General features: G+C 40.9%; 2 long non-coding RNA genes across 2 annotated transcripts in view; both read right to left on the bottom strand.

Annotated features, from left to right (window-relative positions):
* The window catches only part of LOC122570139, a 45,836-nt gene extending 25,081 nt beyond the window's left edge, over positions 1-20,755 (bottom strand). The window contains exon 1 of the long non-coding RNA XR_006317728.1: positions 20,655-20,755. This is a non-coding gene — a long non-coding RNA (uncharacterized LOC122570139). The remainder of the gene's footprint in view (positions 1-20,654) is intronic.
* Positions 20,756-21,307: 552 nt separating this feature from the next.
* On the bottom strand, positions 21,308-24,034 carry LOC122570138. The gene is made up of 3 exons (XR_006317727.1): positions 23,540-24,034; positions 23,242-23,460; positions 21,308-21,404 (listed from the first exon to the last, which is right to left on the bottom strand). It is a non-coding gene; the product is annotated as an uncharacterized LOC122570138 (long non-coding RNA).
* Between the last annotated feature and the right edge of the window lie 3,238 nt (positions 24,035-27,272).

Here is a 27,272-nt window from a genome sequence, read left to right as displayed (position 1 = left end):
GATTTTCAGGATAGCTCATAGACATCGATTATAATCCAAGACCACGTAATAAGTTACTTTCTTGATGAAAAATAAAGCGCTTCATTGGAAATATGGATATGTACAAATACTATTCGAGCCACTGTAATTGTAGTATTTGGAAAGATAAATAAATATACTATGTAAGAAGAAAGTATTTTCCTTGAAACTATTTCATTCCTTTCTTTAATAGTAAGAGCTACGTCTAAACAATATTGGACTAAAAACTCGAAAAAAATGTTCTTCTCATCGCTAAGTAATTTAACGATGAATACCTTCCTACTTTACGCTTTGTATCGCAAGTCAATTTTCCAAAACATTCACTTTCCCCAGTTGTGCTTCATCTTTAGAACAACCAACCAATAGTTCGTGGTATTTTCTCAGAAGCTGTTCTCTAAAAATGTTATAGAAATGTCAGGTCTCGAGTTACATTGCTTTCGTATCTTCCGTATAACGATAGAAAGACAAAGATGGTAGCATTTGGTAGGCTAACAATCTGTCTGTTCCCTTTTGCGTTTCGTGACATAATTGCTACGGGTCGTGTGATTTCCGTGGTCCGATAATTGCACTGTTCGACCCAAAAGCCTGTCCAACTTGCAGGACCACGTGGTGTGCACGAATCGCAGGTCTGAATGCATCGGTCTTTTTGACCCGGTCCTGGCAGGAAGGAGATGGGCGGTTGGAGCCAGGAGGTGTAGTCGCGCCTCGCAATTTCCTACACAACTTCCACAGTTCGTTCTAACTTCCGGGACACTTATAATTGGTTTCCAGCCGCGCGTTCGAGAGACTGATGCCAGCGAAGAGAATCGAGAGAGGATAGAACCAAGGAATTACGAAAAGAGAAGACCGATTGCGTCTACGGTCTGGACGAAGGATCCAGTTTCTGACTGGTCATGCATTACACACGATGAAAACTGCGATGTTGGGAACTTTCGAGCGCTGCTTTCCATTGCATTGAAACGACCACGGAGCACACGGTCTGTCCCATTTTGACTCCTTCAATTCCGTGACCAAGTTCGAGATTAATTAGTTTCTTGCACTGTCGAGTATGTCCATCGAGGTACGGTTGAATCTACTTGGATGGTTTTCCAAGTTCAGACGTATATGACGCGTATGAATAGTCGATCGAAAATTGATGGATAGATGAGAAATTTGGGGTCGTTAGCGTAGTGTCGCTAAACGTCGATATAATGAAAATTCAGGGCTGTAAAATAATTATTTGTTTGCCCGTTATCAGGGGAATTCCTTCGTGCGACGAGAAACTTTTTAATTATTTTAAACTTCTTCGGCTTACCGCTTTATCATGTTGGAAACTTGTCCGAGGACATGCTCGTCGTGTTTCACCCCAAATATCACGTACAAAACGGCCGATCTATTTAAAGCGATATCGATCGGCCCCGCGTATTTCTGGCTTGGTCCTCCAAGTGGTCCAAGAGAAAGCTCTATTCTCTGATTTGAAAATTCACCCTTTCCTTATAATTAATTGTAAAGTAAAACGAAATTTTGTACAAAATGAACGTGTTATTTATGAAAATAGCACTCGGCACCTGACCAACGCTCCACTGTACGAAAACCATAGGAAAAAGATTTAATTCTATCCCCGTCTCGTTAAACGACCATTTCTGTACGTATTACAACTTACTTTATGCATGAAATTTAATATGGAGTAGATATTAATCGGACATGCCTCATTTAGCCGGCTGTCATAAACGCTTTCGTTTTATGATATCCACTGTTCAGTTGCTTCGGCAATTCATCAAGTGATGCGCGTTTCGCTGCAACATCGGAGACAATTAAAAACAATTTGCTTTAATTGAAACGCAGTTCCCTCTCCCCGCTGTATTTCGTGAAATTTTCCGCCGATGGATTTTCCGCCGTATAAACGGAAAATTGCATTAAGTATATGGAGCGCAAGCACGAATTTAAAAAATACGTATGCCTGATAAAAGATGAGCTGCCGTCCTTTATCTTTTCTTCATTTCTTTTATTCGTCGTCGGATAGGAAATTTTCTACGATGAAAATTTACCTCAGATGGCAGTAAAATGGTCACGAACAAGCACTAGATAAATTTTGATCCTCTTGATCCAGCCGGCGAACTTTCGCGATTCGTAGTCGGGGGATTAACGCTGTCGTATGGCGAGCTAACGAGCCTCCGCTGGAGAGCAAGCCATTATGCGATCGGTTGTTTCGATACGCGTTCGTCACGTGGCGAAAGATATCACAGTGCGCGATCGGTTCCACGCCCAGCCTGTGTAAACTGAACTTAACGACGTCCGTAAATCGAACGCGAAGCGAACGGGTCGCGTATTTATGCGGGGCGATTGAAACGGAACACGCTCGTCCCGGCGTAAACTATCAGGTAAGTGAGGTGATGAGAGGCCGTCGGCTGGGAATGGTGTTGTTCGCGAGATCTACCACCAGTCGAGCAGATTAATCGTCCCGGAAATTCCTCGGTGTAATCGAATTAAAGGGAGGTAGTCTCCGCTCGGGGAATAAGAAATAGATTAAACTTCCATTGGAAACGAAGTCTCTCCTCTTTCCTTCTCCCTCTCTCTCTCTCTCTCTCCCTCTCTCTATTTCTCACTCTTTCAGGTTCGATCGAGCCACTCCGTTTGATTTTCTTCGCTAAACACGTTCCGTGAAATTAATTGCGACACTTTGTCGCCGTGGGTTTCCCTTCTCGATCGCGTTTACCGTTGCTGATGAAGTCCAATCCGACCAGGTCTATCCTCGAAGGAGCTCCTCGGTACGATGAGTTGTTTATTTTACGGGGGATTAAACTGTACCAGGCGAGTTAAGAAACGATTCGACGAGCACGAAAGAAGGAAGACGGTCGTAAAGTTAATTTTTTGACGACGGCTGTGCTTTACGGCGTTCTTCGGATTCGTATCAACCGGCGTTTTATCTCCCTATCATGCCTAAGTCAAGGGTTTAGCGGCAGTTTGAAAGGGTGTAACGCACGTGCTGCGGCCGAAATCGTGTTACCCCTGCGAGAATACCGAAGGTATAAAGGAATCCCTCGAACACGTCCTACACATTTCCTTTCCCTTTCTTCTCTCTTCCAGGTTTCTCGTTAAACGTTCGATAAACTACAGGCCAAGACTCGCTATTATATACAGTTGGCCAGGAAAATGTTTCAACATTTGTGGACAGAGATCACAAATTATTTATTATATCGATAGTCCGTCATTTTACCCAACGATATTTCACATTTATTACACCAGGGCAATCGTGTCTCATTACAGAGCCAATGAACCTCCGTGATATTTTATGTAACACGTACAATATACATAAAAGCTTTCTATGGCAGCTGTTCACGGGCCACTGTTCATTTTTCCCTCCTAAACTTACAAACTCCAAGCTCGTTGCTCACCCAGGGGAAACTAAAGGGTAAAGAAAGCGGCTCTCGTTAATTGTTTAAAAACCTATACGTATTCAAGAAAGGAACATTCTCTCAACGCTTTCTCAAGCTTTATTACCGTCTCCCGCTACTCTCTGTATAAAACGTCGCTTTATGTACTCCGAGCCGAAGTAACTTCACATTTCGCTTTTACGTCGCGAGTGTTATTCCTGTTGAACAAGCTCGCGAGTGCCGGCTTTAAATACCGATGAAATTTACGAGCACGAAAGCAGGCGTTTCGCGAATTTACGAAACATTAATTCCCAGGCCAGTTCTGACCCTTTCGCGCTGGTGTCAAGCGGCTTAACGCGTTCACGCGTTGTATACCGGAACGTGTTCCTTTTTGGCCCGTTCGTTAAGCTTGTCCATCAGCGTGGCACGAGAGGAAGCCCAGATCAAGCCACGTTGAAGTTGATGATGCACGCGTTAAGACACGGTTAATCGATCCGTCACTATTGTCAGTCGCATCTTCGCGTTCTTCTTATCTGGGACACGGTGTTGCTTTGACCGCAGTTGTTACGAAACTACGTTGTTACGGTCCTGGTGTAGTTAAGAATCATTTAGTGCTGTTGGAAATGGCTTTCGAACAGTAGTAACAAGCTCGTACTGGCTTGCAAACTGCGACAGCTGTTGCGAGTTCAACTCTGTTGCATCGAAGTTGAGGGAAAGTAGAAAAAGTGTATTGAAATGTTTGTTCCGCTTCGACTTGACGAACTGTTGCATAATTTCTTCGATATTTGTTGGGTTAAGAGCTAAAACCTGGCTAAATCTAGAAATATTTGTTTGTCGGGTATACAACCCCATATTTTCTACACATTTCTCGTCGCTGTTATTTTTCATAACGTCCACTTTTTCATCTTAATCAATAGAAATATTTCTGTATATACAGCGACGTAACACTCATTCTTTATCCGGCAATAGATCAAATGCATCATTTTTCCGCTTACACTGCAATTCAAAAGTCTTGGAACAGTTGTTGCTTCATCTTTATGCATTTATGCAAAATGTAAAGATGCAAAAATATGCTGAATGCACACGACATTCAGAAATATAGGACGTACGTTCCCAAATATTCACTGTTGCGATCTCCACGCTAGTTGACGATCAGTTAAATTGTAATTGTGTGATGGGATCGCGAACCTTGGACGATATTAACGATCAAGTTGGTAGTTAGATTAAAGAGTTTTAATATGATCGTGATTTTGTTGAACGTTTATTCTGAAGTATTAGTATGATTGCGATTTTGAACTCTTTTAGTACGATTGTGATTTTTAAGTCCTGTTTACTTTGAAGTCACTTTTAATGTGTGTTTTGGAGTATGTCCTATTATTCGAGTGCCTGGTGCTTGTATTCTAGATGTCAGTCCAGGTCTGGTGTTATCGTGAACGTTTTCTGTCAGGGCAAGTGGAGATCTATGTCTGTCCAATCATGTGACTGTCGAAATGTCGTGGGCGTTTCGCAAATTGTGCGTCATGTGCGTACCTGGTCAAAGATGCGTAGCGTAATGTCCCGTTTGTGACATCGTTCGGTGGTCTATTGCCGAGTTCTCATCTAGTGTCGAAGTTTATGACACGTCGTTTCCTATTGAACGAACCCGTCGATCGCCTAAAATGCTAATTAAGTTGTCGACCTAGTCCGAGTTGTAAACTTCATAACGTGTAACATGGGAAGCTTCTAGCTTCTGAAAAACAGCTGATATGATGTCGGTATCGTCAACTTGAGATAATCTTATATCCTAAATATTCACATAAACAGGAATTAACATATAAAAACAGCATGATTAGCGTGAGACATTGGAAAGATTAGATATGTAGCTGGTCGTGTTGGTAAGATCATCAAAGCGAATTGAGACGAGGAATGTGTACCATAAGTAATTATCTAGCATCTAATGGGAGAGCATCTTGTATCATATAGGGGACACGGTAAACAGATCTATCCGAAGCGCGCGCCGATGGACTTTGCTGACGCACTTAATTAGACGCTGATTAACGGATGTCCGCGGTGGCTGCAGGACGAACAGGTAGCTGTATGTGGATGCAATTGGTCAGCTCTATGGTAGGAGAGATCTCAGAGATTGCTCGATCGGATTAGTATGTTCGCCAAACCGACTGGTCGTATACCTGCGTTATCGATCCCACAGCGATTAATTTCCGTTTAGACGGCAGTCTCAGGTGCACCGCGATCCAGTTATGTACAACAAACAATCGTTGACTACTGGCCGATGTTTCGCATACGTGATACGAATGATTCGTCATTTAATATCGCAACATTTTGTGACAAAGAAATAGAAATTTTATCTTCTGCTGATGAGCCGAGTGTAATCGATTGAATGAGTACAGTGTGATTTGGAAATATTTAGGTACTTGCTTATTTTTAACAAGATGTATCTTAAATACAAAATTACAGATATATCGAATCACAGTGATTATATTTCTAATTTCTGAATCGCGTTAAATTAACACATACACTTTTTTAGGTTACCTGTACATGTGTACAATATCTACTTGAAAGGGACATGGAATCGAAGATGAATGAATTATTAAGTTACACGAATAAACGATTGAAATTAATTAAAAATCATGAAATTTCATAACAATTAGTATCAGAGACACATGTAAAATTTACAATACGCTGACGTACTGCTGTTGTACGAAAATTATTTGTCAATACACAGTACTGCAGGAAATGAAAATCGAATTTGCACATGTTAAATGGCTATTGAAATCGCTTGGTTCGGTATGAAAAATTAATGAAAGTTCGATGGAGGTCTGACGCGATATTTTGAGGCGACAGGTTAAATGGTATCGCACGATTCTAGGCCTGATCCATTTTTACGTTCGACACGCTTCATGTAGTTTTCACATACGAGTTACAACGGTGCTAATATTAAACTTAACCCTACGCCAGCGAAATGTCTCTCCGGTCACGTTCTATATTTCCAACGTCCTCTCTAAAAATTCTTCGGACAGCGTAACAGTAACGTGTGCCTATGAAACCTTTGTCTGCTCTTAACGGAATAAGTTTCAAAGTGCCCGAAGCAGGAGATCGTTCGCCGCACAACCAGAGAACGGCGATGTACGATAATTATTGTTAGACACTATCGGAACAGCCGTGGTAATCAATGAATTGGCCAACTTGGTCCCCGAGTTTGTTTATTACCATGAAAATGGCTTACTTAAATAGTCGCCGTCATTACGATAAATTACCGAACAATTCGGTTGCATCTGCAAGATATTTGCATTCGAGTCCGCCTTGTTCGAGAACTACTTCTCGACCTGTGGCTGCACTTGACCCGAATCGACCGCAAATTAATATGTTTGGTCTTGTACGAATATTCCATTTTCTTGGTCGATAAACAGATATCATCCGAATGACCATTGTCTCGCTCTAATTGCAGATCTCCGAGAAACTTGGATGATTCTCCACTCCGATTCTAAGTACAATCTGATGGATCTCAACATCTTAAACAATGCATTGAGAATTTCTGAATAACCACGGCCTCTCGCATTGCATTTCAATCTTTCCACATATTTCTTACTTATTATTACTGGCGTTAGATCTTTATTGACAAAAGCAAATTTAAGTTTCCCTTTTTTCCTCTGTGTACATCCATCCCTCACTTATACAACTATAATTACTATCTTTCAGGGAGGGAGAGCTTTTTAGCATCTCATTCTCAATAGTTTAATGGGATTCATCAATAAGACAAAGAATTTCTGAAGAATAAGTCTCTAACGATTTGATCATCGAGGTGTCTGACTTGCATTTCCCCAATCTTCTTAAATCGTTAAACTTATCTACGATTCACTGCCAACAAAATCACCTTTGTTTTTCTCTGTAGAAAAGACTGGGCATTAAGAATGCACATGAACGTTCAAACACGAGGCTCGAACGTGATAATCACGATCAGAAAAATGAACAAGTAGTTTCCAGTAAAATATAATTTTGAATCCTGTAGCGCCACGCGCGATTCGCAAGCAGGACGACAGGAGAATAAGTTCTCTCTGTCGGACAAACTGACCGAACAGTATTAAATTAACTCTAAGAGACAACCTCCGTTATCCAACCATTACACGTAGCACGCCTTACTTCGCGCCAGAACACCCGAGAGAAATTGAACTTCACAGAAGCTTGGGTTTCGGGCTCCCGATCTAAATGCACATCTTGCGCCTCTGTTAACAGTTTCGAGTGAATGGGCCGTTCACCGCGGGTAATCGTTGCTCGTGGCAATGGAAGATTAACTTAGATGACCGATCTACAGCCGCCACTGCGACACAGGCAAGCGGTTGCTTCTCATTATCGACAGATCGATTCGATGGGAACGGCAGAGATTGGCATCTGGAGAGTACAGCTGATTCGTTCGTTTGAGCGCTTGTGACCGTTATAGTAGTCTATTTGAGAGAGTAGCCACTAATAGCGACCTGACAAGACGAGCGTGATTCGTGGAAATCACTCGTACGATGCACTTCGAAAGACTCCAACGCTGTCATTTGGTAACAAAGATCCATTAAGAGGATACTCGATCCTGCGATACAATATTTTTGTTAACTGGAAATTTCTACTTTTAGCTCCGTGGTAGGAAAAATTGTCGCTTCCTTTCCTCTCTTTCTTTTCTACTTTCGATCCTCCTTCCTTTCGTTTCTTCCTCAACTTTTTCTCCTTCACCTTCTGTTATCTTTCTCCAAGAGGTTTGAATCGCCAACAGACCAGTGGGTTTGATTAACGAATGTTTATACAAGCATGATAGAAGAAAAAGTAATTTGGAATTTTTCTTACGAAATGGGTTATACTCGTAATCTATTTCTCCCTTGGCTGTTACGTGAACCGATAATCGGCGATTAATCAATATAATCAATCTTGTAACGTGAGAAATTATTTCCTGTTTCTACTGGTCATCGATGTAAGTTATCGTCAAAGCGAATTTTCAACGTTAGCTAGGAAAAGAGAACTTTGCGTGTAACGTACAACACACGATGAAAAAGATGATACATATTTCATAATGTTTGGCTTTCGACGAAATTTAATTTGATGGCCCATCCTCGCTGTGACCGGTGTGAAAGCTTCATGAGATGAAAAGTTCCTATGGACGCCGAGCGATTAATATTAAACATCGTTCACTTTCTGCCGATATTGTTTCTTGCCGTCCCTTTAACGTATCCTTTTGCATCGAAAAAAGAGCAATAATGAAATCTGCGTTACTTTTATTGAAATTTTATAGCAAAGATCGAACCGTAACGCCCGGAAAAAAATATTTCCCCGTTCGATATCGATGGAATGCAAAACAAACAAGAATAAGAGATTCAAATCTGTGATTCAACGTACAGAAAGAAATATCTAAATCTACCTATGAATTAAAAATAAGAATAATCGTAGTAAAATTTAAGTTCACGTAGCTCTGTTTCTTTATGAAATTTCTTTATGAAATTGTTCAACTTCTCCTTCTCTTAAGAAATAGATCGGCTTGCTCCAAGAGAAATTAGAAGCTCTGTTCTAATACATATGGTACAAAACATTTGATTCTTGTTAAATAAATTTCGCGTTGGCTCGCCAGGGACGAACATTGGAAAATTCAAGGTTTTTCCCCTCCAACAAGAGTCATCGAAGTTAAAAAAAATACGCGTCTAATATTTGTGTACGTTCTTCAAGCAATATCGCATCTAAATCAGAGCCGGACTATTCGCGAACTTTCTTTTTCCATAATTAACGCAACAGTAATAGAATCACTGCTTTTCAATGACGTCGAATTGTTATTCGATCAACGTTACGGCGCAATTACCCTTGCCAATAACCAATTAACTCGGAACAATAAGGGATTAAATACGAGCCGCGTTTCGTTCGATAACCGACATAGCATAAAGGAAACTTCGCGGCGCAAAATAAGCAAATTCAGGAATGAACAGGAACGAAGAAAAGCCTCGTCAGTAACAAGTTCAAGCGGCTCCCTTCCGGGATTTATGATTGGCCTTTGCCGACCCTCTGATGCTTTACGTGACCAGGATTTCCGATGGTCCGTGTGTAATAGCAAAAACCTCTCCCCCATTCTATCCTCTCTCCGTCGGTTTCTTCTCTTTCTGGGGTTCTAGCTCGTGCGAGAAACCGACAGAAGAGCCATTCCATGTCCCGGTTGTATACCGAGATACATCGTGGTTTATTCCGAGTCAGGTATTATGGTAAATACCGTGGCTAATAAAACTCGAGAAGCGGAGATCAAGAATTTAGAGAAATACATATATCACGCGATCATGCGATTGCAGACAACACGTACGACTCGATTCATTATTTAACATTATAGAATTTTGGGAATAGGATTGCAGCGATGAATAATTCTTTGGTGGAAGAGGTATTTCACGAGAAAAGCGTACAATTTTTATCGAAAAAATCGAAATGCGAGGCGGATCAAGATAATATTTTGATCCGAAAATATTCTGCAGCGTGATATTACGACGTATCGTTAACAAGGCAAATTGCTAATAACGTTTCTTGATAATCGTCGCGTAGAATATTGTCGAGGTTAAAGAATCGCTAAAGAGATAGAAGAAAAGAAGTTGTCTGTCTGTTCGTGCAACTTTCCCGAGGTTTCGACAAGCAGAGGTGAACTACCAGCGCCGCTAAACCGCTTTCGAAGACTTATTGGTATTCGTTCGTCGCGATTTAACGCTACATTCGCCACGATCGACTCGCTCTTTTCGTTTACAAGGTTCGCCTAAAGCGAGTGTAAAAAGGAAGTAGTCGATTAGAAAGGATCGATGGTGGAATCGAAGGTCGTTAAATCGCGGCAAAATGTCGCGGCTTCGCTCTGAATCGAAATTGCTCCATTGCCGACGTTTAATGAGGCTATGGCTTTGTGTTGGATCGTTGCACTGTAATTCCGAATATTTACGCTGAATGTGTCCCGAAATGAAATTTACTCTGCGCCGAATTATTCCGCTGATGTCGCGAACCTGCAAACGAAGCGTCAGAGCGACAAGCTCATTCGTTATTTCTTTAATCGACCAGTTATAAAAGATAAAAAGGATCGATCTTTTGCTACATCGATCTTCTTTCGTTTTCTCTATTCATTGTATAGGACGTGTTTCGATCTAGTGCATCAATTTTATAAACGATGCAATCCCAATAGTTTTCGAATGGGAATATAAATGTGATAAAACACCTACTCGTTACGATCGTTGCAAAATTCTGACAAATTTTACTTCATTCGGTATTTTACAATACAACCCATCGTACGAATGAATTGATGGGTTTGTAACGAAACAGTTCTAAAACAGCAGTGGAAATCATTCAATTTAAGTTGACATTACGAAGCGGCCGACAGTATAACGTATAAGTGATAGTCGAGTCTCATGACAGTGCCATTGAAATTACGAAATATTTCATGTAACTCGATATAAATGTATCAAAATTATCTACAACTATTTGGATACTTCCATGCATGTATGTATATATCCTACAAGGGTGGAAAGCTCGAAGCTCGTGAGCAAAGGAAACGCCGGACTGGAACGAAAGCGAGAGAAGAGTTGAATTTATAAAACAACGTAAGACCGTGCAACACATGGTAACGAAACGAAAGTAAGAAAAGGGTTGCATTTGTAAAGCAACGTACGACAATGCAACACATTCAGACCGATAATACCAGCCAACTAATAATTCAAGTAATGCCAACGCCGATAAGTGAACCGGACGGAAATATGAGAGGTGCGCGCGCTCTGTTCGGCCCGCATCCGCTTGGACCACGTTGCGCATGGTGCGGACCAGATAGCCGGAAACTATTTCATGGCTAATGGCAGAGTTATGCACTTACGAATCATAAATTCCGCAATGGAGCGCATCTGCGCCGATGCTGGTTGCCTAACTACCTACCTACCTGCGATCTGATCAATTCCCCGCCGTTTCCACCACCTTCCGGCTGATTGGTCACCCAAAACTCCCTACCTATGCCAACCCTCTTATGAATATCCTTCATCATTTGCCTGAAATTTCCATTATTCCCTTTGCCGAAGCTTCCCAACGTCCGTGCGAGGAATTTGGATATTTGGAAGAGTCAAGTTTTAGAAACGTTTAGGCTCTCGACAGATAGGAGAGGGAAACATTTATGAAAAGATGAGTTGGAATAAATTTTCATGTAAATACGACCTGCATCTTTGGCCTTTGATTCCTAGCTTATATATCATGGTAACGAACGTCGCAAGGTACGTGGTATAAGTTATAAACAATTTTATTTTATGTTTCTGAATTTATTGGCATCGATGAATTAGCTAACAAAAGACTTTGTTCCTATATCACCCACACTTCACGTTTCTAATTAAGACTTATAGGAACCAAAACAAATGATGATATAGGATATGGATAGAATTTCGGCTGTTATATCAGAATGAGAAACACGAAGCATGAGCATAATATGAGCTACCCAGAAGCCACATTATGAAGTACATAAATATCTTCCACATATTTCGTGACATCCTGTACGTAGCAAAGGGTTAATAACGTTTCTCGACGATCGTCATGTAAAACACTGCTAAAGTTAAAGCGTCCGGAGAGAAGTAACCCTGATGCTACCGAGGAATATAATTTCGTGACTACGATCTGTAAAAGTTTCCAAGTTTTCATGATATACGCTATTGCCGCGTCTAATTAAATATTCTACACGAAAGTTGTAGTGTCCAGCAGGAAGATAAAAATCTGCTCGAACGTCGTGTACCTGATACAGGGCTTCCTCTCCACGAACTGGTTACCACGTACATTAATCTCTACCGTGTCATCTCCCCCTAGAATCCCTGGCTGAGAGATGGGCCAAGCTTCGTTTCCATATTTTTATTTTCTTAATTTAAGCGGAGCACCGTGAACCGAGTTTGTTATTAGATATATGGTAATGTACCGTTGTACCGGGCATAAAGATTTATTCAACTATTCCTCCTTTACCTTCTAGACGAGAATTAGAAAGTCTCCCGAAAGGCGCCGCCCAGAATTGAAGATGAAACCTTCTAAACGTAATTCCCGTATCTTGTAATTCACACGCGACACAGTTTGCCTCGTAAACAGTGGCCAAGTGTCGAACGAGCACGTATTCATATGAGGTAAAAGTTTCATAGTAACAGTAGAAATTACGTGCAACGCTCAATGTTACAGCAGCCAAAGTAATTTCTCAGTTTGCTCGGCTCGATTACGAAGACAGAGGTGGGCAAAGAGGAGTCTGTGTATTCAACGAGATACTTCAACGCTGCGGGTACCATTAGACGTGCGAATCGTCGTAAGAACGACTGGACAAACTCTGACGGACAGTAACTTGTACCGTTTAACGTTAAAACTAAAGTGTGAAACTTGTATTAAATAAATCGAAATGAAAAAATATATAACGCAAGTCTTCGAATAGAGAAGCCTTCATCCATATATTACCACTGTAAACCTAGAAAATTTCGAATGTGTTCAAAAATTTTATGATATCTATAAGATTTCTGAAATATTATTAATAATGTTTCTAAAATTTCTAAAAGACGATTGCTTTCGTAGTTCTATAGTTAATTGTTAAATACAGTTAGCGCAGTAGCTGATTGCGCTTCGTAGATTAAGCGATTAAAAGATTAAGAGAATACACTTACAAGCACGCCTGTATGGATACAGAAAAATGGTTTCACACGAGCATATGTGAAATCGGCGATGAAAGACCGCGTTAACCGTACATACGCGTACAACGTATGAATTCGAAGAAAAGACCATTCGGAAGAATGCTGCGTTGAGTGTTTGTGACAGCGGATAAAAAACGCATCTCGACTCGAGACGGTTACGAGAGCATAAAATAAAAGCTGAAATTCTCCCTGGCGATATTATCTCCGTGGGAATGCGATTTTATCGGTGACGCGCAAACGCGTCTGACATATGAACGTGCTCTATTACTTATTTCCGAGGAATCGTCATAACAAGCTTTCACGAGACGTATCTAAGTGCAATTTTTTGAGAGAAGTTTTCTTTGAACGTGGAAGGACATCGTGAAAGAGCAGCCGCGTTCCTTTTCATTCACAGCGAATCGAGTTTTGCTACCAACCAAGAAGTTTCAATCCTTTCACAAGTATTTTAAAAATTGTCGCTGGCACGGACGAAACGTTAGCTCAAAGATTTATGACAACTGTCGTGAAATTACTACACGAAAGACTTTGAAGGAGAGTAACGCGTAAAATCCCAATTTTTAAAAACCGCGAAACATTGTCAAAGGGGTGGACCAGATGGAACTAAGGTTCGATGCAGACGAATGATGCGACGTCGTTATAATATTACATCGGTGACGTGATTCGATAGGCTTGTAATTGTAATGGTAAAATGCACACTCGTGTGCAGCACGGCCATTGAAAATATAAAGACAAATAACACCGACGTGAAATTCGAACACGATGCGTCGGCATAGGGTCTAACAAGGAACGGTTGCCGAGTGTCCAACTTACTTTCATCCGAGTCAGAGAATCGTTATCCTTCGTTGTAATAATTTAACGTATATCTACGATTCTATGTGAAGGCGCTGATACACGAATAAAGGAGATGCTATTCACGACGAAAAGGGTAAAAATTAGAGCGCACAGCTCGATGGCTCGCCCGGTGGTTTACGGCCGTTCTAATTTCTTTTGAAAAAGGAATGCTCGCGCGCGCGGCCGCGAAAAGGAAAACAAGTGAAAAAGGAACGAACGAAAATGTTGAAATGAAACTTCAGTTGTAATTCATTCCCGGCCGCGATGCGATTTAATTAAAATTGCGGCCCGGCAAAGATAAAGAGAACGAAAAGGTAGAAAAAACGCGGCGGCCGGGACTCGCAGTATGAAGCACCCGCTTCTCAATGAACTTGCCCGTCGTCCCCTTCCCTTCCCCCCATCCCTATCCATTCTTCGCATCCATGAAATTTGTAAAAACACACGCGGCGAGCATGTAATCGTGTTTTCTAACCTAATTCAAACCTAATTCAAAGCGAACGTACATAGACCCACGTCCGAGATCGGACTTAATTCCAATTTAGAAGCCGGGGTTGGGTTCATTCTAAGCTCGCCTAATTTTTGAAACGCCAGATTAAATTTACCCTGGCAGGGAATAAAAATGAGAAAAGAAAATAATTTTGGAACGTTCAAAGATGCAAATGAAATGGTACGCGAAGACAGAACGAAGAAGCAGAACGATGGAAGGAGAAACGTCTGGCGCAGAGAATATTTCCACGATTGGCCGAGCCTGTCTTTACGACTGGGGACAATAATTTCGAGGGGTTTGCTTCTTTTGATTGAACCAGTTCGACCGTGTTAATTGCTTTCGTGCTGTTCTTCCGCTTTGTCCCAGTGTCCCTCGTTTGAACCATATGCCGCTTTGTTCACATTTCCTTTCTCTTATTTCCGTCGCTGTCGAATTGGACACACGTTAAAATCGATCAAAGAAACTTTTTTCACGGCATCCCATTTTTCCCCCTAATAGTTTCTATGCAAAACAAGCCATCGTACAAAGCATTTCCTGGAGATTTCCTTTAGATTCCATGCAGATACGATCATTGAATAAAAACCGGCTATGGTAAAAGGCATAGAGCGCGTATGAAGTAAACTGTACGCCAATTGTAGGAGGCGTGCCCGTGGGTTGCAAAAACGGAGAGGAGGACCTGACGTGTTTCGATCTCTCCCGCTGCACGCAATTTGCCGTAGATAAAAGCCAAAGTCCCAACGAAACACCTCACGTACATTCCGACCACATGATTTATAGCGCAGTAGGTATTCGAGGAATTGGGCTAACGTTGTGTCGGTTGCTCCTTGAATGGACAGGATTGCAGTGTTTTCAGCTTTCGGGCACTAAGGGTTTCCTAATGCACCGCCACGTCGGACGACGCTTTCTACCTCATTTCGAACGCGGACTGACTCGAACGTGAATTTCCTTCCGTTTATATCCTATTTTCATCAAACAAAAAATAATTGTGACACCTCAAACACTTATTGTTTATGTTACGCGAGCTCTCGTACACTTCTCTTTCTATGTCGCTTTCTTTTTTGCGAGGCAAAATGATCGTTGGGAGATAGATACGACTTCTTAGATTAATTCTATTACTTATCCATAAGTTACTCGGTTGAATTCAATTTTACGCTATTTTATACGATAAAACACAAATGAAGAGCAATTCTATAGTATGAAAGTGTCCGGTGATTAACGAATCGGAGCGTACATATTCCCAAATCGAATCAGATCAGATGAGAAAGATACTTCCATTTCCAATGAAATGTGACCGAACGTAAGACAAAAATAATGGATGGTACACTGACAATCGGGTGGCGCAGTTGAACGCATCGTGTCAAAACGTTCATGTCAAAATATGGGTCACAGTAGAGCAATCAGCAACGAACCAGTCTTTTCGTTCGATGGGATGGATCGAGAGCGTTTGGAGCTAAAGGGGTGTGCTTTCATGGAGGGGAAAGGACAGGGGAGATGGAAACAGCGACATCGGTGGACAAGTTCTCGTTTTTCTGACGACTGCAGTGGAACGTCACTGTTCGATGGGAAAACGGCGTAGCTGTAATTTTTCATTTTCGTCATTCCTGTTTCATCTTAGCCTTCGATCTCTTTGAATATTTCTCTTATCAAGCGAAAAAATCCCATCTTCTCTGTTATTCGTTGTACGGTGTCGATTTAAAAAAAAATTTCAACATCAAACAACGCGGAATACCAAAGATCGGTCCTTTCTTGAAATAAAAGAAAGAACAGGAAACGATACCGTGTCTTGTCGTGGTATCGACCTTGGAAGTGGAGAATCGAATCCGGTGGACCGGCCAAATCGCGATTTCATAGTCCATCAAAACTCCATCTTGCCCGAGGCGGCTGTAAATTTTGAAATTCCTAGCCGAAACTTGCTGGCACCGTGTTCCACCGGCGTATTCACGCACACAAAGCCGCGACGGTGCAAGTTATTGGTTTCAACCGATACGCTTTATCCGCTTTTCTCTACCTTCATCTCGCTCCTACGCTACTCTTTGGTCGGCTGAATTCCGTTTTTTACCGCTCTGAGTAGCGCCGATTCTTCTTTTCTCCGCCTCCCTATCGGCCGATTTCGCGGCCAGTTTTCCGGACGTCGAATTCAGTTTCGAACAAGGACACCGTGTCTCGCGATAACTCAAGACCTGCATTGTTGCTTCATAAATGAAGAATCTTCACTTTTGTTCTTTGGAAACCAGCGAAAAGTCCGATAGAAAGATGTGGACAGAGGTGGCTTTCACATTTGGACTAATTGCAAGAAAGGAATCGGTCAAACAACATGCACACGGGTGACTCTGGATATTAAAAACGATGAGAAAATCTTATGTGCAGTTTGAGACTTACTTTTTAAGCTCTGTACAATTCCATTTTGAATTGTAAATGCATGCGAGCATGCGAGCCAACCTACATCAGCGTACCTATGCATTTACCTGGCACATTGAGTGACGTATCACAATGTCGCTCGTCAAATACGTACCTATGCTTGAGTAAGAAAGATTGGAAATGCACGTGTGCGGCCATTTGTAGCTTAAAATTAGATTGTTTATGGCTGGCAAACGAGCTTCAATCACCATTTCAGCCATTCAAAGATTGTGATAATCAGCTTCATAAATGGAAAAATAGCTTAACGTCATAATATGAACATTCCTTATACAACTAAATTATTAATTTTTTTAGGAGTTCAACATTGGAATAGCTGCCGTATTCGAATTTAGAAAATACTTCTTCAAAAAGAGCAATTAGCAAAACAAAATACCAATTTTCTGCCAGAGAAATTCGTCAGCGAGGGAGGAACGTTTTTTAATTTCGCGTCTCCATTTGTCGAATACCGTTGCTTAATGACCTTCTTCCCTCGCTGCGAATTTACGCCTTCTTTCATTCCCCCATCCACCATCTTTGGCGTCACACTTTGTATTTAGAAGGGCGTATAATAAATTTCGTGGCCGATGCTGGAGAAACAAATCAAGCTCGCAGCACGCTGATCCATGGCCTCCTTTAGAAGCTCAACGCGATTCTTCGAAATATAAAGGTGGCTGTAACGATGCAAGGGGGTGAGGTTGGTAAAATTAGATCGCTACTATAAAATCAAAATGGACGGGATGAATCTGAATGCGCGGCCTGTCACGTCGATATCGTCTTATTTAAATTTCTTCGACGACAGCCGTTTATGAAATTCTAATTTCCTTCTCCGAATCGCGCAGAAACATGGATACCATATTTTTCGTTGTTTCCTGTTCGTTTTAATACACCGTGCTCAGTCACGACTCAAGGAAAGGGAGGCTCAGTGATCGACGATTACAGAGAAGAAACGAATTGATCAGATATTATTAAACGTTTGTAGATCTTTTACAGTCTGACATTTCGAGTCAAATAATAATTTTTAAACGTTTTAACAATTTCCTAATTATTTCTCAAGTTTACATAAGTTTTCGTAGGTGTACGGATACCTGAAGATTACATTGTATAAATATACACAGATACTGAAATTTCATAGACATAGTTTTGGTAAAATGTGATTGATTGGCGAGATATTCGATTCTAAAATTCATTTGGGAAGGAAAAAAAATATAGCGTAGGTATTTTATGGCTTTCGCCTGTGCTGGTGAAACCGTAATTTTTATTTCTAGAAACATCGATCCCAATTATTACGTTTGCCTGAAATCAAACTCACTGAATGCATAGATGATTTTTCGAAATACGGTTTTGGGTTTAAATGGAAATCGCGAAAGTTGGCGGTGCAAGTCCGTTAATTCGCGTTTACGCGAGCAGTTCCAAGTGCAAGGTCTACTTTAATCTGAAAGTTCGCGGGAGTTGGATAGTGAATAATTAAAATGGTTGACCGAAGAACGATGATTCGGTACGTTCGCAGTTTCGCTTCATCATATGCACTCATGGAGATTAGTCGAACTTGGTGAAACTACGCGGCTGCCTTTTACGATTTTCAGAGAGCAGAGGAGTTATTCGAATTATTCAACGATAGCGTTGGTTAAAAACGAAAACTTGCGGGGAATGTGGCGAAAATGCGACGCACAGTTTTGGCGAAAACAACAACATCGACGCCATGGAATTTTGACGTTTTCATCGAACGCTCGCTGTCGATCCCGAAATCCTACATTACCATTTATATTGAGTTTCACAATGCGCAACAATTTCCACAATATTTCACCGAATGTTCGCTGATTCAGCGATTTGACGTAGATGAACGTGCTCTCGTAACGTGTTATAGCGTTATAACTACTCTCGACGAGCCAGTGAAACTAGGTTAATATGTATACTTCGAGTTTTCCTCGCTTTAGCCTAATCGTACAATTTTACCGTGGTGTTTCGTCGATTTCTACGCTTTTAATATTCGCCGTACTTCTATCGCGATATACATCAACATGGCATTACATTCGGTGGAAGAAATATCCCTGAGTTTTCTATGTTCAACGAAAAATAGAAAGAAAGAAATATCATTGTCATTAAACATCAAAAACTGGAGAAAAGCGTCGAATCCATAGCTCACTGTCTCGTCTGCGGATGTGTATAAGCTTTGGTCGAGAGGATTTAAAAAGGATCTTGGATCAAACAGGGATAATCTTTCGACAATAGGAGGATCCTCGAATTCGAGAATCCAAGGCACGCGACCAATACACGCGTTCGTGATTTAATGCCTCGAGGCTAATTCCGAGTCGCTGAGATTCCAGTACCGAGAACTCACGCCGGACGGCGATAAAGCAGGCTACTTAATCCGCCAAGGTACATGAGATTTATGGGTCAAGGATCGGTGAAATCGCTCCGTTGCGACTGGAATATCCTTAAGCTTAATCGGACGTGCACACCTAGTCCTTAGACTACCACGAATGTAAAGATCGAAATGTAACTTCGATCGTTTCTCGTTGCTTGCCACGGGAAGATTGGTGCCCGTGATTATTCTATTTCGAATAAGAATCGTTTAAGAGAAATAAATGCTTCCTAGCGATTCCTTTTTTGTTTGTAAACTGTTTTAAAAAACGATCGATTTATCGTAATAATCCTTTCGAGTCTTGAAACGTCTATGGATCTTGTTATAAAGAATTTTTCATTCGTTAAATTGTTAGTTTATAAATCTAATCTTAAAGATATCTCCAAACTTCAATAGTTGTTCCATTAATTTTACCGTACAGATTTGCTCGACTTTTGTAGTGCCAGGCGTCTAAGCCTTGAAATACAGTATTACTGTATTTATTCTATCATGAAAATTCCTTAAGAATTTGAAATTGTTACTCTATAGACCTTTGAGAGTACCATTTCTCAAAGTCATGGCAACAGGCTAAAGAATTTTCATTTAGATCGAGTGCTAACCCTTTCCGGCGGCCAGATCAAACGAAAGGCAATTCCTGCGAGAGAAAAATCCCAGCCAGTGCGGCACACTTTTATCCCGTGGAAGATGTATTACTTAAAATCCTAGTGGCCGAACGATTCCGTGGATCGATAAGTTCGAAGTCTATGGCGAATCTCCTGGTGGAAATCCTCGAGGCGACACACGTCTGACCGGCGCGGCGAGGCTACGTCGTAAGAGGAAGAGCCCTCGGACACATCCACTTTTCTTCTGCATTTTTGCCAGCTGACAACCGTTTCCTCTCCCGCAGGAGAGCCATCGCAACTCACCCTCTCTCTCTCTCTTTCTCGCTTAAAATCTATAGGTAGCCGCCGAGGCGACGCGACGGAAAGGAGGCCGTGTCGACCGGTGATGGATGGACGGCCGAGCGCCAAAAGCAGCGCGTTGCCTGTGAAAACTTCAAGAATTGTTGAGATAGAAAGGCAAGAAGAGACGGTAGCGGACTGGAAAAATGTAAGCAGCCACTTCAAATGACGGAAGACGCTTCTTGCCAACGACACCTTGTTTAGGATATCAATTTTCGCTTATCTGCTTCCTCTTCTTATTCAACTTATGTTCTTTCTTAAGTACATTTAGCAGGGTATCTTATATCTTCTTGCTCGTATTCTCTGTTAGGAGTAGCCAAGGTATGTCACGAGTTTAGCGAGGTTTATGATACGGACGTTGCTGTTTTTCAGATGAAGATCTTCGATATTTCTTTTGTATTATTTCTACTCACATTTATTCCCAAAAGAATACCTAATATGCTAGGATTGGAAGATGTACATTCCGCTGGAGACCTTTTCTAAACCGATATCTGTATCTTGTACACGTTTATCATAAAGTGACTCTTAACGCAATACGAAGAAACACGACGCGTTTATAGCGCGGCACAGCGAAATCAACAGAATAAATAGACGTACCTTGCGTACAATTTACTTGGCAGAATCTTCCAAAAATCGGCAAACATCGAGGGTCTGGAAGGGTCTGGCGAAGAATATGAGCATCGTCGGTCACATCTCTAGAACCTTCTGGCAGTTCGAGCTCACCTAGAAAAAAGATGAAGAAAATGTTAGAGGCGAGGGGAGAGTAGAAAGGAAGAAGAGTGGAATCTGTGGGATAAGTTGGGCGGAGCTGGTCGTATATAGAGAGAGAAAAAAATGCGAGTGTCGCGGTGGTTCGAGCGGGCGTACGGTGCGGCGTGTCCATTATTTACGCGGGTCGCAGCCGGCTGGAATTGTCATTGTCTGAAAATGTGTTTACACCGGGTTGAAATACGGCCGGGATTCGGTCCAGCGACGGCCGCCTTCATTTTTCCAGCGTTTGTCTCCGGGAGAAGCGTCAACCGTTCCGCTCACGGTTTCTCCGGGGGAAAAGAACCAAGGGAAATTCCTTCGTTCCTTCACCAGTGTTTTGACTCCGTGCCCCTTCCCCCTTCACTCTTTCGCCACGTTAAGACGGCTTTGGATTCGCGAGGCCCGTTTTTCATCGCGTGTCTTCCGCTTTAACGTGGACTACCCTTGCGCCCGTTTCTACTTGAATGAACGACCGTGAATCGTCAACACGAGCAATTTACCACGTAAACAGATGCATCCCCCCTCTCTTAGCTTGAAATGTTGAAACGCAGTCTGCCAGTTCTCGGTTCTCTCGCCTTTGAGAAAAGCTGGCGAATCCTGAAAAACATTTGGAGAATTAGAAAAAATTAAAATAAAGAAAATATCAGTAATTAGAAATAGCAGCGACAAGAGAAACGTAAAGGTGTCGAGAAATGGAACATCAGTAAAGGAAAAAAAAAGGAGTAGCTATCGGGAGACGATACTTGATTTCACATACCGTAGGCTAAGGAAACATCGATATGTGCGATTTCTACGCTTTTTACGAGATTCAAAGAAAATAAGAGTAAATTGTTATAAATATTTGAGTCTGTCAATAAACGAGTTGTTTCCAGGTAATTAAGATGTAAATAAGCGAATAAAAAATTTGTAATCACTGTATCGTGATAAATATTATTAAAAGTACTTTTTAAATTTCTGAAAGATAATTACTCTGGCAATTTTAATACTGATTGCTACACTATGTATCTAACTACGGTACACAGATTAAACGACCGTTTAAAATATCTCGCAAAATCTCTGATTACGGCATTAAATTAATTATTATAAAATAAATGGAGAATAAACCAGTAAACAAATGAATCATAATGGAGAGAGAAAAATGTCAATGTAACGGCATATGAGTAAAATCCTGATTGTTACTTTATACGGTGTACCTTTATACGACAGCAATTGGCAGGTAATTAACATGCAGCAGGATATGAAAGAGTAGAAAGTTCATAAAACATCAAAGAAATGTAACGTTACAGCAAAATATTTCAAACAAATATATATGTTTTAATTTGCATGGTGCACGGTGAAAATGCTAGAGAAATCATTCTCTCCAGTTTACAGTACCTAAAGTTGGAATATTCGAAGCGAACGTACATCAAGGGAAGGCGATTTTAACGACGTAGCCGAAGTGTTGAGAAAATACGTCGCTGTCGTGGTCTCGCGAAAGAATTATGGAGAACGGGAATCGCGGCGTGAAAATAAGTAATATATTTTAGCGTTTCGCGCGAGGAATAATCGGCTGTCGGCCGTCTCGAGGAGAAAGGAAAACCGCGGGATACATGGAGCGCCGTCGTCAGCGCAGATACGGGTGATTAATGAATCGAAAAAATGCTTTTAGCATCGCTACCGACTAAGAAGCGTCTATACGTGCCGCTAAAAAATGTCCAGACGTTATTTCCACCGAATACCGCGAGGCTTTCCGAAATTTATTCGCCAAGTTAAACGCAGCGATAAATCACGTTATTCAACGTTACCACGTTGCGATTGTTACGCTTGAAATTGCAAAACAGGATGTGTTCTATACTATCGCTACTAATCCCGCCGTTTTAATCATTGTTCATAAACCAAAGCTATTCGTAAACTCTTTAATATCCGATTTATCCTAATCCTTGCAGGAAAATTGGAAATTTCAAGTAGAATTAGGAGATTGGGGAAATAGCGTACGAATTGTTCGTTTGTTTGTTTCGTGATATTTAAACAAATTTAAGTATTATGATAAGTATTATAGCAAGCTTTTTGGTCGTTAATGGATTAAACAGGAGAAGCCTTAAATACTAAAATGGAAAGAGATTTACAAAGGCATCTTGTTAAACAAATTTGTTATAATTTAACGTGGCTTACTATGAGATAGAAACAAAGCACTTAAGAATTTCTCGGAACTCTGTAGATTTTTTGTTGACTCGTATTTGAGAGCGAAAAAAGCCACGACTCATTCTGCCAACAAAGAGAGCTTTGAATACTACATTCAGTTTTTAGTTTAGAAACTCTCAGTTTCATCCCATTCCCAGGCTTATTTACGCTTTGTTTATTGCTTGCTTTTTGCCGATGAACAATTTACAATTACTCCAGCTCGCAACTAGTAGAAACTTTTCAGAACAGAGTTTCCTGTGATACATGGACTTACATCTTACTACGATTAATCCATTATTGTCAAATTCTGTATGTTCGTCCAACGTCGAAGCTTCGACAAGCTCCTTGGGGAGGTCTCGTTGTGCTGGACGCTCCAAGTGTGATATAATCCATGTTGAAGCGTCTCCTCGAGGACGAGGCATCGATCTAGGTTCTCTCGGGTTATGCACCGTCTACGAGAGCCCCGGGAGAAAAAAGGCGCTAGGGAACGAAACTAAAAGGGACAGAAATTCTCGCGTGACTTGTTGGTCACAATACCGGCTCGTGATGGAGTTGCAAGAGCAGAAACTTACCTTTTCGACTTCCTGGGCATTCCCGTTACGCTTTCTCTGCTTCTGCAACCATCGTTCGTATTCGAAAATCATTTCGTCTTTGATCTTCGAATCAACGATGATCAGTAACAGTTGATTAAATTTAAGCAAAGGAATATCAAGCAGTCAAGAATATCGGCATTATTTCCAGTGCATAGCGATTCAAAGTCTTCGGTGTCCATAAAAGAGTAGAATAGATTTGAGGAAGAAAGCCGAGGCACCGAGAATTCCATCGTTCCAGTTTTCTTCTTTCCACGAAATACGTTTGCTTACATGCACGCTCCGCATCTTCAAATATGATATCTCGAGGATATGATATCTGGTTCGTCGACGAGCCTTCGCGAGCAATTTGCCAACGAGCAACGGGAAATTTCCGAGCGAGAAGAGAGACTTTTGCCGCTTCCAGTCTGTCGCGCTTGGTTCAATTAGGAAAAATGCCGTAGACGGTCGACGGAGTTAAAGGTTCGCCAAGCAAGACCTTCCGACGGAATTCTTCTTCCTCCTGCATATTGCTCTCGCTGCGAATCACAAAAGGCCGAGAAATACAATAAACTTCTCTTCAACAGGGACATCTGGCAAATAGGAAACGAGCTATAACCGAACGAAGTTACACGTCAAAGCGGGCAAAGTTGAATGAAGTTTCATATATCTCAGTCTTGTCTACGTACCGCTTCCCGTAGGCAATTACGCGTTGCCAGTTCGCTTCCTCTCCAAGCAATCTACTAATTTACAAGTAACAAATCACGGTTCTTCAACGTCATCTTGTTTTGTTATTCGAATGCAACGTATCAAAGTTACAGGATCGTCGTCCAATTTCTTGACTTTTTCTAGTCGCTGCGAGAAAGGTAACGAGACTCTTCGAGTATTGTTTCAACGACTAAGCAGACGACTCGAGAAAATTGCTGTCCACTTATATTGACAAAAACTTAACGTTCTACGGAACAGTCAGGTGTCTACGGTCTAAATTCTAGGACACTGGAAAACATTGTCCGGCTGGAGACAGGTCGTTCTGGAAAGGAACGAATTATGTCAGTAACGTCCTGCATTGCGTTGGTAGTGTCGTCATCTGGCGTGCAATTATCCTGTGTCCGTTTGAATTACATCTTCGTTCGTTCTAACTGACGTTTTCGTGCGATACTCTTACAAAAGAATGCGCGAGTGTTTCGCTTTACTTTGTTATATCTGTATGTTCCTTTAATTTGTCGAATATCGGTGACGCAGTCGTTGAATCATTCGATAGCAGTTAGTCGAACACTCATGATGACTCGTTTCAGTCGAAATGATACAATTTCCACATTGCATTAAAGATATAAATTTCATTGGATAAAACGAGTCGTAGAATAAAACTTACTAAAGCAATATTTCTCGGTGTATCTTGAGTCATATGTTCATAATCATACTTCTTTGATTCAGAAAAGACCTGTGACTTTTTTTGCTATATAAAAATACAATTTTAGTAAAATATGATAGTTTACTTTAACATAATATGACAACGCAATCATATCGAAACGAATAAATGTCAAAAAGAAATCAATTCCAAAGGGATTACGACGCACAGATTGAGAACCTTGAATCTAAGACGTAGAAGTGTCATTGGTTCTGTGTCAAGTAAGAAATGCCAAGTAAGATATTCCACGCCTGTCAATTTATCGAAAAATTAAATAATTATTTTATCGCAGAAACTAGTTAGTTACCGTTAAAATATCGAGGAAAGTTTTACAATTTTAACCATAGAAAGTCGATGATTATCATGAAATCGACTTGATCTTAGAGGAAACTTGAGATTATGGCCTTCCTGTCGAGTTTTCGCCGATATATCAGGTCTTTTCATATGCAAACACTATCGTCGACTTTACTCGAGTACTATCGGCTAGTGAGTTATTGATCACAGATATCTATACCCGTGTCGAGTACTTCGGACAGATTTCAAGATTTAAAAGTCGACGAAATATTCGATTCCGTTTTTAATTCCAATTTTTCCCAAGTTGCGCCATGTAAAAAGCGAATGACAGAACGATTTTTCGAAATTGACACTTTTCAGTACAAAGGCCCGAGCAGAAAGGTTTCGCCATTTATTTTCAATTTATAGCTTTTTTGTTCCACGACGAAACATCTCCCTTTTTCCGGTTTGGCTATTTCTGCTTCGCCAAGCGTTTCAGAATTTTATATTTCGACAGAGAAACCTATAATTTGTTTGAATCGACGGTATCAGTAACAAAATCTTCGTTGGTTCCATTTTCATCTTCGCGTACAAAGATTCCAAAAATTACGCGACTTTATTGATCTTTTAGCTACGATCGTCAAATTCGAAACGTAATAATCTGGACGAAAATTGAAAAAAGCGGCGAGATAATATCTTATGAGAAAACTTCTCACATTTCGAATGGTATAACGGGAAGCTATTCTACTAGCCGCAGGAGTGTAGCTTGTAAAATAATACAGTGCTGCAAGAAAGTTAGTTTCTTAAGGAGTTTCGTAACGAACGAGGCCAGATAGTATTTCGGGTGTAATTTTGGATAGCGACGCTAGCTTTTTAATTATTACATCAGAATTTGTTGGTACCCCGGGCAATGGTGGTTGATAGTCGAACTCCGTCGACTTGGCCCGTACTGATCTGCAGGCTAATCTCGTTTAGAAACTCGCCTCGACATTTTATACGTACCTTCTAGCCAGCAAAGTATAACGAGATTACGATATCCAATTACTTCAGCAGCGACGTTGGTAGCTACAAAATTTCACGTCCTCCATCCTGCTGGACGGAAGGAGACGACGATACAGGTTGGTGAAATTGAAAAATTACACGGCCACCGTCCGGAGAACGTCCCGGACACGGGGAGAAAAATGTTGCGTCGGAGAAGTATAAATCGTGTAAAAATCGCAGGTTATCTGACCCAGTTGTCCGTGCTGCTTTCTTTACAAGATAAAACAGATTCAACGACCCACTAGTCTGCCAAACGACAGCAAAACAACTTGCACAATTGGCATTTCCTCAAAGCAATCTGTCAGTCTCGTTACCACAAACGTCCATGTCCAATCTTCCAGACATTTATCGTCTAACCATTCGCGTTACTCGCTTTCGTAACGAAAATTGCTAGATCGTTCGATTTAGAGATATCCACGATCGGGTATTGTCCAAAGAAATAACACTGACTATCACGATATACACTCCTGTCCATAAGTATTACGATATCTGTTGTTTTCGTACGAGACATGGCGATTAATCTAGATTATCAATATTCGAACAACTATAAAATCCTTTTAACGCCTGCAGTTACATGTATTACGCAAACCATGTTAAAGTATCGTTAGCACTAATTATATCGGTAACTTTTCAAACAAAACTGAACATTTTTAAACGTTTTAATCATCACTGAACGATACTACAGGTTCTCGTAAAAATATCCTGATATAATACACGAAGATTGCAGGGGAAAAATATCATAAATGCAATTTCATTGATTTTTTGATTTTGAAGAATCGATATTCTTCATGTGAAATAGTTTTCAAAAAAAAAAACCCAAGTAAACAAATTTAATGAAAATATGTTTTTAATAACATGTCGTTGATCGACAGGCTACTGGATTTAAAACTTCCTCTCCTGTGAAAAGTGAAAAATATCGCTTATCGCGTTTTCTTTCTATATTTTCTACTTATGAACAGGGGTGTACCGACAGAATTTACTGTTGTCGGGTACACGCTAAGAACGCGAGTAGAG

Source organism: Bombus pyrosoma, linkage group LG8 (assembly GCF_014825855.1).
Source record: "Bombus pyrosoma isolate SC7728 linkage group LG8, ASM1482585v1, whole genome shotgun sequence".
Classification (NCBI taxonomy): domain Eukaryota; kingdom Metazoa; phylum Arthropoda; class Insecta; order Hymenoptera; family Apidae; genus Bombus; species Bombus pyrosoma.
This window is presented reverse-complemented; position numbering and strand designations above follow the sequence as displayed.